Source organism: Phyllostomus discolor, chromosome 1 (genome assembly GCF_004126475.2).
Source record: "Phyllostomus discolor isolate MPI-MPIP mPhyDis1 chromosome 1, mPhyDis1.pri.v3, whole genome shotgun sequence".
Classification (NCBI taxonomy): Eukaryota; Metazoa; Chordata; class Mammalia; order Chiroptera; family Phyllostomidae; genus Phyllostomus; species Phyllostomus discolor.
The window spans coordinates 106,211,411-106,226,335 of record NC_040903.2 but is presented as its reverse complement, the minus strand read 5'-3'; the positions used below and the strand labels follow the sequence as shown (position 1 = coordinate 106,226,335).

The following is a 14,925-nucleotide window of genomic DNA, read 5'->3' as shown; positions in this document are numbered from 1 at the left end:
GCAGGAACACCATGTGTTTTGTTCATTGCTCTATCACCTGCACCTAGACCACATATGCATATAGTAATGCCTCAATAAAACACATTTGTTGAATGAATAAATGAGTAAATGAGCAAATGATAAAGGCCAGTTAGGATAAGGATATCCCATGAGGTTTGCTAAAATAGCAGATAGGGTCTTCCCCAAAGGAAGCTATCTTAGGGTGTTTGTCTTGGACAGAAAATGTCAGCCTCCTCCCAGATTGTATCTGCTCTTCACATGACTACTTCTGACCCTAGAGGACTCAACTTCAGTGTTACCAGCTCCAGGAAGCCCTCCTGAAGTCTCTCCACCATCCCAGAAAGCTGCTCCCTTCTGGGTGCTTTCAAGGCACTTGATGATTCTTCTATTATTATGCTTATCCTACTGTATTGTAGATGAAATAAAAAAGGGTTTTATGGAAAGTAACTTCACCTGGAGAGCTGATGATAAATTCCTAATTGGGCATGTCATAGTGGACAGTCACATCACAGGCATATGACTTTTTAGTAAAAGGTTTATTTTTGCATTAAGCAAGCCCTGTGCATTATTTTTGTGTATCTAGGTTAATAGACCTTTGAAATAAGCACCCCCAAGAAAGCACATAATATCATTAACTGCCCTATAATCCAGTCTCCATTTTGCTTCTCATCCCATGCAATCTTCCTTATGTTCCCTCTTTAATTACAAATGCATAAAATAAGCTGCAAAACTGTTATTCTCTGGGACATTTGAGAACTTGCTCCCTGGCATATGTAGTTATTTGACTCAAAGAAACTCATAAAAATTCTATATAGGTTTGGGCATTCTTTTTTTAAAATATATTTTATTGATTATGCTATAACAGTTGTCCCATTACCCCCCTTCATGTCCCTCCACCCTGAACACCCTCTACCACCCACATTCCCCACCTTTAGTTCATGTCTATGTGTCATAAGTTCTTTAGCTTCTACACTTCCAATACTATTATTACCCTCCCCCTGTCTATTTTCTACCTACCATCTATGCTACTTATTCTCCGTACCTTTTCCCCCTCTCTCCTCCTCCCATTCCCCTGTTGCTAACCCTCCAAGTGATCTCCATTTCTGTGGTCCTGTTCCTGTTCTAGTTGCTTGTTTATTTTGTTTTTGTTTTTGATTTTGTTTTAGGAATAGTAGTTAATAATTGTGAGTTTGCTGTCATTTTACTATACATGTTTTTTATCTTCTTTTTCTTAGATAAGTCCCTTTAACATTTCATGTAATAAGGGCTTAGTGATGATGAATTCCTTTAACTTGACCTTATCTGAGAAGCACTTTATCTGCCCTTCCATTCTAAATGAAAGCTTTGCTGGACAAAGCAATCTTGGATGTAGGTCCTTGCCTTTCATGATTTGGGATACTTCTTTCCAGCCCCTTCTTGCCTGCGAGGTCTCTGTTGAGAAATCAGCTGACAGTCTGATGGGAACTCCTTTGTAGGTAACTGTCTCCTTATCTCTTGCTGCTTCTAGGATTCTCTCCTTCATTTTAACCTTGGGTAATGTAATTATGATGTGCTTTGGTGTGTTCCTCCTTGGGTCCAACTTCTTTGGGACTCTCTGAACTTCCTGGACTTCCTGGAAGTCTATTTCCTTTGCCAGATTGGGGAAGTTCTCCTTTATTATTTGTTCAAATAACTTTTCCACTCATTGCTCTTCCTCTTCTCCTTCTGGTACCCCTATAATTTGGATGTTGGATCATTTAAAGATGCCCTGGAGGTTCCTAAGCCTCTCCTCATTTTTTGGAATTCTTATTTCTTCATTCTTTTCTGATTGTATGTTGTTTTCTTCCTTCTAGTCCACACCATTGATTTGAGTCCCAGTTTCCTTCCCATCACTATTGGTTACCTGTGCATTTTCCTTTATTTCCCTTAGCATAGTCTTTATATTTTGATCTAATTTGCAACCAAATTCAACCAATTCTGTGAGCATCCTGATCACCAGTGTTTTGAACTGTGCATCTGACAGGTTGGCTATCTCTGAGTCGCTTAAAATTAATGACTCTGAGGCTTTCATTTGTTCTTCTGTTTGAGCCATCTTTTTTTTTTGTCTTATCTCATCTGTTACTTATGAGGGGCGGAGGCTTAGGTGTTTACCGGGGCGAGGCAACCCAGTTGCTGGGTTGTGACACCTTATGTGGAGGTGGCGTCTGAGAGGGAACAATGGCGGTTGCTCGGCTTTCCGTCAGACTTCAGTCCTTTCTGGTGCTTCCCCCAAGCAAACTGGGCCTTTCTGGTGCCAATTCCCATGTGGGTGGGCTTGTGCATCCCCTGGGTCTTTCCAATGACCTCTCCTGTGAGTCTGGGAGTATCTCCCTGCACCTCAACCCCCATAGGTGTTTTCAGTAAGTGCTGAGAGGCTCCATTTCCCAGTGCTGGGACCATGGGACCACCGGGTCAGCTAGCCGCCCTGTGCACAGTGCCTTGCTTCACAATTGTCATGTCGCTGGGTCTTCCAGTTGCCACCCCCGGCTGGGGTCTGCCAGTCACCGCTTGCATGCCCAGCGTCTGCCCACTGTGGTCTTGTGTGCCCCAGAAGCCTTGCGTTCCTCGGGAAGACTCACGTGCCCGGGAAGCTTCACGTGCCCAGGAAGCCTCACGTTGGTCCCAACGCTCTTTGTTCCAAGACCCTTCTCTGCCTCACTGCCTGACTCTACCCCTCCTACTGGTCTGGATGAACATGTCTATTTTAACTCCTTGGTAGTCCAACTTCCATACAATTCAATTTTCTGTCAGTTCTGGTGTTATTCTGTTTCTAAATCATTGTTGTCCCTATCTTGGTTGTGCAAGGAGGCACAGTATGCCTACCTATGCCTCCATCTTGGCTGGAAGTCAGTTTGGACATTCTTAAGTCAACAGTATAACTGCTTACATGTTGGTCTCCCCTACTAGACTGAGCAAGAATAAAATATCTGGAACACACAGTAGGGACTCCATAAATGTCTGCTAAAGATATAAATGGAAATCACTTAGCAGAAAGTATGACAGTCATGTGAGATGGTCAATAAGGGCCTCTATTTTTCCTTCTTTGAAGCTCAAATCTGCTATACACAGACTCACACTTTGGCCGCACTGAGCAAGGGAACCCCTGCTGCCAAGGCATGTGGGTGAGAAATCAGCTCAGCTCCCAACATGGAAGGTAAGTTGGAGCCTTTCTATTTAAGATACAAGAGGGGTCCACTGTCTTTCATGTGCCCATTCCCCCACTCCACTGCCCATCTATGATGTCATGATGGAGTAGTGAAGGACATGGGTTTCCCTGCCCACCTGAGATGCTGACCAACTTACAGAGCATGATAAAAGCACCTGGGAGCTTTTAAAAAATTCAGATTTTATTGGTCTGAAATGCAGCTTGGATTTTTATAGCTCTTCAGGTGATTCTATTGTACAGCCAGGGTTGAGAACTTTAGCCCCTTGGCTCCTTGCCATTTCCTCCTGGCTGTGGCATTGTCCAAAGCAGCATCTTGTCAAGCACTTTTACATCCCAATGTCTGCCAAAGCCAATCCTGGGCAAGGGTCCATGGTTGCTGGAACAACCCCACGGAGGACATTGCTCCTCAGGACCATACCAGAAGCCAAACCATACAGTTACTTGTACTGTAGTAAACCATGCCTTTGTATTCAATCTAAAATTGTGCTGTCCACAAAGAGTATTTAAGTTTAAGTTAATCCAAATTAAAAAAATGTAAGTTAAAAATTCAGTTCCTCAGTTGTATAGTGGCTACTGCATTAGACAGTGCAGAAATAGAACATTTCCATCACCACAGAAAGTCCTGTTGGACAGCACTAAAATAAAAAAAAAACTTTCTTCAGAAAATAATCTGATTATATTCATTTTCTGCTAATAATGGAAAAATTGAGCCATGAAGTATGCAGAGGATAAATTGAATCTCTGATCATTTCTTCTCAGTAGCCACACCTAGATGAGTGAGGGTGGCTCTTCATATCCCTTTGTGGGAATGAGGAACAAAAGCTTTCTGAACAGTTCTATATACGTATGAGGGCAGTAGTAGCTTTCCAACTTTTTTGACCATGACCAACAATAAAAACACATATCACAGCCCACTATACACATATATATGTATACCTCATATAACTGAAGCTAAAAGTTTCTTTTACTCCTTACCCAAGGATATTTTTCCATTGCTTTTCTTTTAGAGAGAGGAAGGAAGAGAAACACTGATTCGAGAGAGAAGCATCAACCGTTTGCCTTCCAGATGTGCTGGGGGAACTGGGGAACAAAACCACAACTCAGGTATGTTCCCTGACTGGGAATCAAACCTGCAATGCTTGGGTTATAGGATGATGCTCCAACCGACTGAGCCCTATCAGCCAGGGCTGAAGCAAAACATTTTATAAATCAATATTTATCCTTATTACATACTTTGCACTTGATTTTTCTTTATTATTATATTCTGCTTTCTGTTTCATTAAAAGAATTAAGTTGCTTAACTGTTTTCACAGTCCTAGTGACCTACAGTTTGAAAAACTACTGTCAGAAGATATGTTTCCACATAAAACTGGAACTCAACTTCACACTGCAGGGTTAATAGCCAGCTAGACAATAATTAATAGCTAACGTTTTGGGGGCACTTACTATATGCCAAGCTATGTCACTTTATTCAAGTCTCATAATAACCCCATACAACAGGTACCCAAACACTAGGGAGGGCTGAGATTTTATTCTATATGTGCAAGGAGGCCTGCCACAGTTCATGGATGCTAGCAGAAGACACAAGACTCCTAGGTCAGAGACAAAGGACTTTATTACTCGCAGCAACAGCAATCACATTCATATCAGCATTTCCTTGTAGCTCCATGGCTCCAATTCCATAGGGGGTCACCAAGAAGACCATGTGACACCTACACACGCAGTGAGTAGCCTTACTGGAGAGGAACTCTGACCTGGGGAAACACAAGTCTACCAGATATGAGCACACCTGCCCTTTGCTTCTGAGGGCAACACTATCTCTACCATCCAAGACTGTTCACTACATCCTTGAAAAGACAATCCAGAACAAAAAGGCAGTGAGTGCCTCTCTTTGTTAGATCTGACAAAATCCATGGGATACATGGAGAACTGTCTCCCAGCAGTAGGTACTGTATTTACTTACCCTCATTTTGTACATGAAGAAACAATAACTTAAAAAGGATTAAGTAACATATTCAAGGTTAAACAGCTAGTATCCCAAGTCTATATGACACCTAAGCCTATGCTGATGACACCTTCTTTAACAGCCAATGGACAGTGCAACAGGAAGAGAGAAGTTATTTGTCAGTCAGTTATTCAGATGTGAAATCTGTCCCTACAGAAAGCAATTAGGTAGATATAATTTATAATAAGCCATTTTTCCCATGTTTTTTTCTAAGGACCCTATAAGAAGAGTACCATATGAACAGGGGTCTACAAACTTTTCCTATGAAGGGCCATATAGTAGAGATTTTCAGCTTTATGGGCCAGATGTACTCTGTTTCAACTACTCAGCTTTGTGGTGGTAGTACAGAGGCAGTCATAGGTAATAGGTACCTAACAGGCATAGCTGTGTGCCAATAAAACTGTACTTACAAAATAGTTTGCCGATCCCTGTGCTCAGATAAACTAGTGGGATACAAAAAAATTACATAATTTTACACACAAACCAACAATGATTTAATTGGAAAGACAAGGTAAATATGCAACAAGCAAGCAAACCAGAAGATAAAAGAAACTAAAGTGCGCCTAGGTTTAACTTCAGATCACTGTTAAGTCAGCTTGGATAAATGGTATGTCAAGAACTAAGGTAAAATATTCACAGACTACAAGTGGGATGGAGTCTCTCTGTGATAACTGTGGTCATGCCAAGACTCTAAGAAGTAAATTATGTGACTTCCAAAGGCTTTTTTTCTAGCCTTAGATGCTCAATTGTGGAGCAACTATTATCCAGAACAATCCTCTTTAATTTCCCATGTGACAAAATGAGTTAAAAATCTGTGTTAAAAATAAAAAACAAGCCTATGCTATAAAAAAGGAAAAAAGAATTTATTCCAGCCAGGGACCATGCTAAGGATTTCACAAATATTGTCCAATAGCTAATAAAGAACACAATTTCTTAATTGTCAAACATGTGGCATTATAACTCAACATTCACTTGGTTCAAAGGCTACTATTTGATCACAATGGTGTCCTTTCACCAAATCAACTAATGGGAAATTCTTGTCTTTATTTTTATACCATATACATACAATCAAAGTTTTGGTATACAAATGGCGACCCACTCTTTTTCATATAAATCAATTTTTATGCCACATACAAGCTCCAATTAAAATGGAAAAACACTAATCAAAATGTCAGACAAGATAATCAGCTTTCTCAAGAAAAATTCCATTAGCTGCTAAAATTAAGAGAGATAAATCTGAACACTGTGCTTTCACTGACAAGACTGGAAAAAAATTTCAAACTGACACATTTTTGAAGCCTAGTGCTTCTATGCAAATATACTTTAAGTTTTAACAAAAAGTAGAATTTAGAAATTCCAGGAGATATATTTCCATTAGAAATTTCAGGATAATTACTTTATAGAATTCTAATTCTATTTATACATTCCAAATTCAGTAAAAAAATATGTATTTCTCTATCAACTGCCTTACAATGGTATCAACATTTCTTAATACCTTTTCTTCATGGATCAATGGAATGAAAAATAATTTGAAAGACCACTTCATTAAGCAGCCCAGTAAAAAAAACACAAAAAAACATTTTAGCCATGTAGAGTCAGTTTTCATTTATGCTTTAAAACTTTCAATTACTAACATTTAAAAGTATTTCCTTGGCAATTAAATCACATCGTAAAGATAAAAACTAGGAAGAAGTCCACTTTGTTCATAAATGAAACATTTGATGAACAATAAGGCTATGCTACTTTTGGAGACATTTATGTTTACATTCAGTTGAAAACTATTATAATTCATTATAATTACTTTAGAGTTAAATACTGTATTTTTCGGACCATGAGATGCACCTAGGTTTTAGAGGAAGAAAATAGGAAAAAAAATTTTGAAGCAAAAAATGTGGTAAAATATTTAATAACATAAATAACATAATATTTCACTAATGTAAATGTAAACAGAACTCAACAGCAGCATTAACAACCATTATTCCTCCAAAATTTGAGGGCCAGGAGTGCATCTTATGGTCTGCAAAATACCATAACACAATTTAAACTACAGGCTAATTTCCTCTATGGCCATGATTAATCACAATTACTTCTTAAGCTTTGTTTACACTTGCCTAGAAGTATCACTAGACTCAATGTTTTTTCAAAGACACTTCATGTCACTCCTTTGTATTCTACAGATGGTCTGCATCACTGTCCCTGGAGATGGATTCCACAGCCTTGAACAAAAAATCTGAATGTCTTGAGGATCTTTAGTATGGTAGACATAATCTATGTACTTTTTAAAGAAGAAAAGTTGCCATGATGATAAGCTGCTGCCTCTTCTATTCTACCTCACAAAGTTTATGGACAAGTGATCACTTGTGCTTATTGTAATTTGGCCTTTAAGAAAAACAGATCTATTTCCAAAATGAAATTAGTTTTACTTTCTAGATTGCACTGGAAATAAAAGATTTCCAGCCTCATTTAAAGACAACTGTTGTGTGAAATTCTTAAAACATTGTTTCCCATGCATTACATTAAAATTAAATCAAAAGGTATAAATGTCCTGTTATAAAATAAATAAGTCCTAGGGATACAGTGTACAGCTTGGTAACTACAGTTAACAATACTGTCTTTTAAAGTTGCTAAGAGAGTAGATCTTAAAAGTTCTCATCCTGAGGAAAAGAATTGTAACTGTGTGGTGAGGGGTGTTAACTACACTTATTGTGATCGTTTTATAATATATTCAAATATCAAATCACTATGTTGTATACCTGAACCTAATATGATGTTATATTGTCAAATATACATATAAAATGAAGCACTTCCAAGCAAGCAGTGATTTTGAAAAAACATTTAGAATGTAGTAAAAAGTGCGGAATTTATGGATGGGATGGGCATACCTATTAAGACCATTTGTCATTATCTGGAAGTGGTTAGGACAGAAAGGCTGAGCTCTGGACACACGGTCTGTTGGGAAATCTGGGTTTCCTTGGGCACCAGGTTGCCTGACCAAGGGCATTACCTTTCAGAGGCCACAGGCTGGCAGCAGTGAGGCTGCTTCCAGCCTAAATATGCGATGCCTCCCCTCTCACCCATCAAACCTCACATTACACAGAAAACAACTGTTGTTTGTTGATTTCTGCTCTTGTGCAATGCTATACAACATTTGAGTCTCGCGGGTCTGCAGATGTCCATCTGTGTATCAACATCACATTGCAATGTGGGAGGTGAGGTGGTTGAACTCATGGACTCTGTCACCAGGCTGCCCAGGGTTCAGATTCTGCCTCTATGACTTATTGGGATGTAGGTACCGTGGGATTATAGCATGCCGACATTAAAGGACTGCTGTGAGAAACAAAGTAATGCATGTGAAGCATTCAGCATGGAGCCTTGGGGTAAGTACTCAATAATGCCTACATGTTGTTATGATCTCTTACATACATCTTAGATCAGTACTTCCTAAAGAGGGTCCCAAGCTTAGTTTCAGGGGCAGTACTTTACATCATGATCTATTAAAAACACACATACATTTAATAATAATAATAATAATAATAATACAAATAATGACCATGCTTATATAGTGCTTACTATAAAGACACTTCAGTTGTTTCCATGTCTTAGCCAGTGTAAATAATACTCCTATGAACACAGGCTGCATATATCTTTGCAAAAAATGTTTTCAAAATTTTCAGGCAGATACCCAGACGAGGGGTTGCTGGGTCACATAATAACTATTCTTAATTTTTTGAGGAGCCTCTATATTGTTTCCCACAGTGGCTATTCTAGTTTATATTCCCACCAGCAGAGAATGAGGGTTCCTTTTTCTCTGCAACCTCTTCAACACTTGTTATTACTTGTCTTGCTGATGACAAGCATTCTAACAGGTGTGAAGTAATATCTCCTTGTAATTTTGATTTGCATTTCCCTAATAGCTAGTGAAGTTGAGCATCTTTTCATATATCTGTTGCCATCTGTGGTACATATATGAAATACTACTCAGTCATATGAAAAGATGAAATACTGCCATTCATGACAACATGGGTGAATCTTGAGATTATCATGGTAAGGAAAATTAAATCAGACAGAAAAAGTCAAAAATTGTATGATTTCATTCCTATGTGGGATATAAAACTGAAAGCAAGAAATGAATAATCAAGAAAAACAAACAACTCATAGGCACAGACAACAGTGTGGTAGTTTCCAGAGGCAAGGGGGGTGGAGGGTAGTAAAGGGTAAAGGGAGCTAAATACATGGTGACAGAAGACAATTTGACTTTGAGTAGTGGGCACACAGTACAATATACAGATGATATATCACAGAAATGTGCACTCGAAACCTATATAACCTTATTAAACATGTCACCCCAATAAATTTAATTTTAAAAATGCTAATCCTAACCTGTTAAATTGACTTCATGACCCAAGACACGTAGTTTGAAAAATACTGTTTTATAAAAAAAATTAGAAAACATTTAATGATAGAAAAGTTAATTAGGTCTATGTATCTCTTTTACCATGCTATTATGCATTGTAAATTTACACACATACACACACACAAGTGGGATGGGGTTTTTTGGCATTTCTTTTTATAACAACAGGATTACAGAGTCAAATTTTCCTCATTCCTGATTCTATCAATGTCAAGTTCCACTTTCTTCTAAGGAATATTGCAATCAAGTGTGTTATCTCTGCAGGAGATGGTGGAGAGAATTTAGAGTTGCATTGTTCAGTACAGTAGCCACTGGCTCTCGTGGCTATTTAAATTAATTAAAATTAAATAAAAAAATGAAAAGTCAGTTCTTCAACTGCACTAGACATTTTCAAGTGCTTAATGGCCAGCCGCACGTGGCTCTTGGCTGCCATGCTGGGCCAATTATAGAACATTTCCATCATTGCAGAAAGTGTATTGGAGAGCGCTGACCTAGAGAAAGGACATTTACAGATGCTAAAACCAAAACTGTCCATGTCTCATTTGGTAAAAGAGTTCCAAGCCCTATCTAGCAGAACTGGCTTGATTTTGAATACTGTATAGTTGAATTTAAAGGTTACTGCCAAAGATTCCATTGTTATCTCAAAATATCATTCTGACCAACCTGTCTAAAAATCTCTTTGCTTCAACTTTCCATTGCCACATGTTGTCTTTCAAAATCCAAGCATGCCAAGGAAATGATTATTGGATGATCACAATAACTTGTTAAAGTTCTACTAACTTAATTTGAAAGTGCTTAGAGCAATTTATCAAAAAACATAAAAATATGTGGAATCATCAGCTTCAAGAATAAAAGTTTACAGTTAAAATAAATAGGGACCCTTTTCTGTTATCATTAGGATAAAGAAAATATTACACACCTAGGCCTGTCCCTAACCTTTTCATAAACTTAGACTCAGATTGAACAATGTCTGGTCTTTGTATCACATTTTGAGAACTTGAGTACATATCTCATTTGAGCCGCAGAGAACCTAATCACCACTATCACGTGGATTCTTAGTGCTGTAGATCCTTCTCGTGAAGGGGAAGACTGAGAGGGAATATAGTATCTTGTCTCTGTCTGTCTTGCTTCTCTGGTTACTGAACTGATCACAAGTGGCCAGATTATAGAGAAACCATGTACCTAAGATATAGGCCAACTAGTTTTCCCTCTGTCATGATTCCAGGTGCCCTGCAAATCTGGCCACTGTACTGCAGTGCTGTGCCTAGGTCACAGGGGAAACAAAGCAGGAGGACAGACAAGAGTGTAAACCCCACCCCCCCAAACATGTTGTAAGAACAACTGTGATAGTTCTACAACAACAATTTTTCAAGCTTTTTCATTTCATGGCACACATAAACTACTAAAATTCTGCAGCACACCAGAAGTTATATTATGTTTTTTTGCCAATCAGACAAAGAAAATAGGTATAGTTTTGATTCATTCACACCAGACAGCTATTGTTGTGTTGGCTGTTGTCATTTTTTAATTTGATAATCTATGGGAAAAGAGGTCAGTGCCCCTGTCTAAATAGTCAGGTACTGCATGTTTTAAAAATCCTTGCAGCACACTGGCTGAAAATTACTGGTCTACAACAAAGCCTAACATCAGGCCATCAGGCCACTAGGCATTATTATGTTCATGCAAAAAAAATTATGCCACAGAGCAAATCTTGTCTGCAAAGCAACCTGTGAAAGGCATTTGATGTGAAATATCTGAATTAACCAATTATTATAAAGACACTTTAATGTTGATGTAAATAATTCAAACAGATTGGCTTTGGCTACTGTGCATTTTCCAAGTATTTTATTTTTGTTCAGTGTCATAACATCTGCCATCTAGTCATTATTGTTAGCAAAACTTACTCAGTTTTTTATTTCCATGTGCAGTTTTTTTAGTTCCAACTTGGGGAGCTTGCAAGACATCTATTAAATGTGTATAAGCAAAGGACACACCACTAAAATTCCTATGCTTGTATGCCTTGAAGATCACATTTCCAGCTCATTAAGAGATGACAACTATAGTTAATCTTGGAAACATGATGTCTTTAGGGACACATAGAAGAAAAAGTTTGGGATTTAATGCACAAGAGCTGAGACTCCAAGATTCTTTGACCTGCAAATATCACATATATGAACCTAACAATTTTTCTTTGAAAATTTTAAGTAGGTCGACTTATTAACTGTTACCATGGAGTTTATACATCCACATTTGCCTAGCCTTTTGATGAACTCCAGCCCAGAATGGAGTCACAGCCCTGCATTATTAAAAATCTGCCTTTGATTCAAGCAGAGAAATGAAGAGCACAAACTAACATTACCCTTTAGGTTTGTTATTGTAATAGGCCCAATAACTTGTTTTTGAAGCATTTATAGTAATTTATTATCAACTGAGTAATAAGCATCTATATAAACAGTTAGGAAACTCTTTAAGCATTAACATGGGAAATTCTCCAAATATATTTAAAGTGAAAAGTGAGGTGCAAGATAGATCCAAGAACTTTAAAAAGCAAAGCAAAACATATTATTTGATATATTTGGTTCCCGAACAGGACTGCATGTCAGAATGGGTTCACTCAACAAGGGGGGCTTCCATCCCAACTGGGCTATGTTCTCATTCATATTCATAGTCACAATCCTGGCTCAGCTGTGAAAGAAGATCTGGACAGAATAAACCTGACCAAAAAAACCAGTGAAGTGTTTGGCGATATAATAAAGTGCAGTGGAGGTAGGGGTGGACGGACGAGAGTGGGTGAGTAGAGAGAAAAGGAATATGAATTAAAAGTGGGGAAACCCTCTCATCCTCTACTGATTTATTTGAAGAGAAAAACCACTAAACAAGGGCTCTCTCCATAATCCAAGGTAATCACTTTTTTTTATTGTAACGGATGCCCCAAAACAGCCGCGGTAACCCCCACACCGCCGTCTCCCCAGGGAAACCGAAAATCCCGTTTCTTTCCCAGTGCGCACCCAAGGGGGAAAATAAAAAGCAAAAAAAGCAAGACTGTGCATTTAGAGTGGAGGGCGGTGGACAGGGCAAGGCAAGTTGGGTACCTCCTTCCCGAGATCCCTGCTCCTTGAGCCAGCCTGACTTGGCTAACGGTAAAGTGAACCGTGAATAGGCAGTGAGGCTGGGAGGCCAAACTTGGGGTCGCTTCTGACCAGAGTCCACGCGACAACAAAAGGCCTGGGTATCTGGCTGGGGCGGCGGGTGAGGGCACCTGTCAAAGGACAGGACTGGAGCTACAGCCGGCGGGCGGCGCAGGGGATCGGCTGCCGCCAATGCGGCGTCGCCCGCCCGGCGCTGAGTCCGAGGTGGAGCGTCCGCAGGGACTCTGGGACGCCGCCCGGTACCTGCGCCTGGCTCTGGGCGTTTGCTCACAGTGGCTCGGGTGGGAGGCCCAGCACCCGGGGCTCTATAGGGAGGAAGCAGGAACCCGGCAGGGCCCCGCTGCCCGGAGGACCCCGGTGCCCGAACCCAGCTGCCGCGCCCGCAGCCCTGGGTCTCCGCCTCCGGGCTGGGCGCGGAGCTGGGCCCGACGCCCCCTGGCTGCCCGGCGGGCAGGGGCAGAGAACCGGACGCCGCGAGCATTGCGCCTACCTGTTCCGGGGTGGCTGCGCCGCAGTCGCCTCGCGGGGCCCTGACCTGCGGTGGTGGCGGCTGCAGTCTTGGCGCGCAGAGCGCTTCTTTCAGGAAGGGGTGGGATTTGCCCGCCTGCCAAACCGCGGCCCGCCCCCGACTTATTCTGGGGTCCCTGCTGCGAGGCCTCCAGGAGAGAGCTGAGCCCTCCGGGCCTCAGTTTCTACCACCCCTTAGGGTCCCTAATAGTTACCGGGGCTGGATCCCAGTGCAGACAATCGAACCGCTTCTTTCTAAAGCCTTTATGGACGCGTTTGCCTGGCGCACCTCATCCGACAAAAGAAAGGACGGAATCTGAGGGATTCTCCTCCTGGTGATTATTTATTCCCGAATAGTGGTAACCTTCTGACTGGTTCCCTCTGTCCACACACCTAGGGGTTTTGCACACAGCAGCTAAGATTAATCTTTATGCCCACCGGCAGATGTAGCTCTCTGTCACTCAGCACTCTCCCGCGATTTTCTCTCATCGTAAAGAACAAACACAGGGCCAACTTATGACCCTGGCAATAAAGAGCAGACTCCAAGCCTACTACCTCCAATCCCCGCCCCCGCTCCCTCCCCCCGCTCCCCCTCCCCATAATAGCTTGCTGTCTTCCTCCCGGAGACTCCTCCGGATCTGTTTCAAAACTGTATTCATCAGCATTTTAATAGCTTCCCCACCCAAGACCCCCACCTACCAGTGGCACCATGTCAATGATCTCCAGAAGCGTCTGGGTCAGTGCCATTTTTGTCACAGGCTCACCATTAACTCCTATTTCAAACGTAGCCTTAGGGGGCTCCCACACACCGTAGATCATCCTTTATCAAATTGCCTTGGTCAGACTGACCTCCATTCTTTTGGGGGTCTCCGTACCACACCTGTCTCATTAATATGTTGCCTCTCGAAGCAGACGATTCAAATTCTCCATTAGAGAACTCTTCCCTTCCCGCACACTCCTGTGATTATTATCTACCTTGTTACTGTTTTCTCCTGGCTTCTACACTGAGCTTCTTGAGGCCAGATACTGGCTTCTCATGTTTTCCTTACCTTAACAAATGGGACTGTTATCCATTCAGTTCAAATAGCAAAAAGAGAAACTTAATTCTAATCCAGAATCCCCTGAAAGTATGTGCTAACTTTTATGGAGGTTAGCCTATGTGTATTTTCAGAGTGTAACAATAGCTTTCACCAGACTCTCAAAGTGATCTGTGAATTTCTCAAAATTAAGACTTGCTTGAAGCCTATCTGTGAATGAACCCCAGCTGGGACGTGACACCCCTCCCACCCCCACCACTCCCTTTCCTCTGCATCAATTTCTCTGTGCTGAATGAAGAAACCCTCCACCCAGACCTTCCAATTCATTCTGTTAAAACTTCTGGATCCATTCAAATAGTTCTGGTTTGTCTCAACTGCCTGCACATCAGAATCACTGGAGTGGAGGGAGGGGTGCTTTAAAACAATGCAAGTGCCTGAGTCCACCTCAGACTCCCCAGTCAGAACCTAGAGTGGGGTGGAGGGTGGCCAGGAGGAGTGGTGGGGCCAGTACATGGGTATTTTTACAAATAGCCACAGGTCATTCTGACATGCAGGTGCCTAAAGCACTGTCTTTCATGGAAATAGGATCCCTGATTGGTAAAATGTCGGTACTTTCCCCACTATGGAAGGAC

The 14,925-nt window shown here is 41.0% G+C and overlaps 1 protein-coding gene across 7 annotated transcripts in view; it reads right to left on the bottom strand.

The window, feature by feature from the left end:
• The window catches only part of TMEM150C (transmembrane protein 150C), a 102,968-nt gene extending 89,259 nt beyond the window's left edge, over positions 1-13,709 (bottom strand). For 2 of the 7 annotated variants that reach the window (XM_036027441.1, XM_036027450.1), the window contains exon 1: positions 12,693-13,086. The gene's annotated coding sequence lies outside the window, so the exon portion shown is untranslated. Of the gene's footprint in view, positions 1-12,692; positions 13,087-13,239; positions 13,426-13,471 lie in introns of those variants that run through there. The other 5 variants (XM_036027459.1, XM_036027467.1, XM_036027463.1 and 2 more) reach the window with 5 other exon arrangements.
• Positions 13,710-14,925: the final 1,216 nt, after the last annotated feature.